The 2,995-nt window shown below is 39.5% G+C and overlaps 1 non-coding gene across 1 annotated transcript; it reads right to left on the bottom strand.

The window, feature by feature from the left end:
* Positions 1 to 1,641: 1,641 nt before the first annotated feature.
* Positions 1,642 to 1,805, bottom strand: LOC121825967 (U1 spliceosomal RNA). The gene has a single exon (XR_013048342.1). It is a non-coding gene; the product is annotated as a U1 spliceosomal RNA (small nuclear RNA).
* Positions 1,806 to 2,995: the final 1,190 nt, after the last annotated feature.

Below are 2,995 nucleotides of genomic sequence, written 5' to 3'. Positions count from 1 at the left end.
CCTGACAAGATGGCTTAGTGGGTAAAAGTGCTTGCTACACTTTGATGACCTGAGTTTGGTCCCTGGTTCTCATGATGGAAGGAACTCTGAAAAGTTGTCCCCTGACCTGCACACATGGGCCATGGCATTTGCACACCTGTACTCGTATATGCACAATTAAAAATTAAAATGTAATAACTTTTAAAAAGTCATTGATTTGTAAACTTGAAATAGTTGTCATGCATTGTGTATTGGTGGCCTTATAGAGAGCCTGCCCCAAGGTCACCTTCAGGGTAATGCAAGAAAATCCACAAATGCAGCAAGAGCTTAGGAAAAATTCATGTATATCTGAGGGTTAGATTTTTTTCTATCTGAGGGGTAAATAATAAGGGAACACACATGCTTTCTGAGGATAACTTTCTATTTTACTTCAATTTAAGAAATTCTCTCCAAATCTCTCTCTGAAAATATCTGTCTCTACACAGTTACATCTCTTTGCATACAGCTACATTTTCCACACACACTTACACAGCCTCCTCTTCTCTCTAAAAATTCCTCTTACTCTCTCTCTCCTGCCTTTTTATGTTCTTTCCTCAGTTCCTTCTGCACACACACACTCACACTCTAAAACACACACTCACTCACTCACTGCCTGGTTCTTTCCACAGTTCCTTCACGTAGCTCTTTTTTCCATGGCAGCAGCTCTTTCCCTCAGCTCTACACAGGCATCTCTCTCCACACTGGCTGCTGCTGCCCCACAGCCAAACTCTGGACAAGTATAAGTTACATTTTCAGAGCCTTAGCCATTCTCAAAACACAAGATAAGTCACATAGTTTCTCTTAGTAATGTCACATTGACCCATGCACGTAGCTCTAAGTTGGTGAGAGGTCCCAGACAGTAATCAATTGGCTGAACCTTGAGCAGTCAGAGTACGTGGACCTTGAGCAGTCAGAGTACGTGCAGAAAAAGAACTGTTTCAAGGAGCTATGTCTCAGTGTAAACAGCCTGGCCTTGATTTAGCAATAGACAACACCTGGGAATTAATCTTTGTGTATTTTCTGTAGGAGCAACTTAGTCTGTTTTGAATTTCTTCTGAAGCCCAAAATCAGCTCTCTGTGTAAAAGGCTGTCTTTGTGACTGAGAACTCTATCAGTCTGAGTAACGGAAAATATCCTAGTATTATTTCTATGCATCAAAATTATACAGCCTAAACAGAAATCATCTTCCAGAATATCCACAGCTAGATGTGTGCCCAATAAGTGTAAAACACACCACTGAAGGGCTGTAAAAAGAACCTCACAGCTGTTCTTATTAGGGAGGCATAGCAGTGCCACCTGAGAAAGTTATGGACAGAAAACAACCAGTCATTTATAGTCAATAACCCCATCGCTTTGCCAAGTGGGGCCCCTCAACAGGGAATCATGCTTCTGGTGGGTCAACCTGTTAAACACTAATTGTCACTACTATACATTCCCACGGCCCCCTGCAATTGTGCCTAAATTATACTTAAATAAAACTGCTTTTCAGAAATCTAGTGTTATTACAATCGATGCTCACAAATTACTTTTACACGTGTCCAATCTTCACCTGTTTCCTGAGTATTTATAGCATTCAGTATTTATTTCTTTTTTTTCTTTCTTTTTTTTTTTTTTTTTTTTATTCAGGGGAGAGCGCGAACGCAGTCCCCCACTACCACAAATTATGCAGTCGAGTTTCCCGAATTTGGGGAAATCGCAGGGGTCAGCACATCCGGAGTGCAATGGATAAGCCTCGCCCTGGGAAAACCACCTTCGTGATCATGGTATCTCCCCTGCCAGGTAAGTATTTATTTCTTTTTTTAAAAGGATGACAGTGAAATAAAATACAAAAAGATACTCATTTGCTGATTTAGTTCCTTTTTTGTCTCTCTAATCCATCACAATCCCTACCATAGGGAAAGGACAGAAATTTAGTCTATCTCATGCACCACTTCATCTCCAGAGTACAGAATGGTACCAAAACAGGGTAGGCAGTAAAAAATTTAGTTGAAGAAAATTATAGAATAAAATGTAATTTTCAGGCTCCCCTTCTAGGGATTCAGATTCACTATGTCTCTGATAGGTTCTAGAAATCTGTGTATTTTTTAAGATTTTTTTTTTTAATCAGAGCAAGTGCCACTTGTGTACAGGTGCCTGAGGAGTCCAAGAATGATCATTGGGTCCCTGAAATTGGAGTTACAGGCATCTGATATGGGTGCATGTCCTCTGGAAGAACACTATATACTCTTAACCACTGAGCCATCTCTCTGACCCAGGAATCACCAACCAGTTTCAGAACAATAATCCAATTTAGGCCATCCAACTTCTCTTTAGGTAGTAGCATCCCACTTCCTCCTTCCTATATGCCATATTCCTTCTTTTCAGGTTGGTTTTTGGGGTCTCTCTATATAGCCTAAACTGGCTTCCAAGTTACTAGTCCCTTCTCTCAGCTTCCAAAGTGCTAACAGGTGTGTGCAGCCACACATGGTTGCTTATGTGTCTTTTTCAATGATTTTTTTCAGTGCTCTAGTCAAGAAACATAGCCTGTTTCTCTCCCTTTAATCATGCTCAGTTTTGTAATTTGCTTTGACCAGTAGAATGATGGAAATAATGTGTCAGTTCCATGGATTCTTGAGCCTTCCATTCATAGGTAGCCATTGTTAGATTAGCTGGACTATAAAATGTCCACACATAAATCTCTACATTGTATCTTTTAGAAGGACTGAATTTTTAATTTATCTGTCTATAACAAATTCTGTTATGGGAGAAACCATCATAATGGGGATTTTTGTTTTTTGTTTGTTTGTTTGTTTTTTTGCAGAGGAAAGGCAATTTTTTATGTACTATAGCCAAGCTTCTGCAAGACTGTTTTTGTTTTTGAGGTGTGAACAACTGCTAGTAGTCAAGGAGATAGTATCATTACTGGAATCTAGGAGCTGAAAACATCCAGATGTGTCACATTATTAATTAATCTGTAGCACTATTTTTCCATCTTATC

Source organism: Peromyscus maniculatus, chromosome X (genome assembly GCF_049852395.1).
Source record: "Peromyscus maniculatus bairdii isolate BWxNUB_F1_BW_parent chromosome X, HU_Pman_BW_mat_3.1, whole genome shotgun sequence".
Lineage (NCBI taxonomy): Eukaryota > Metazoa > Chordata > Mammalia > Rodentia > Cricetidae > Peromyscus > Peromyscus maniculatus.
The sequence above is the reverse complement of the archived record's forward strand: the minus strand, read 5'-3'. Positions and strand labels throughout refer to the sequence as shown.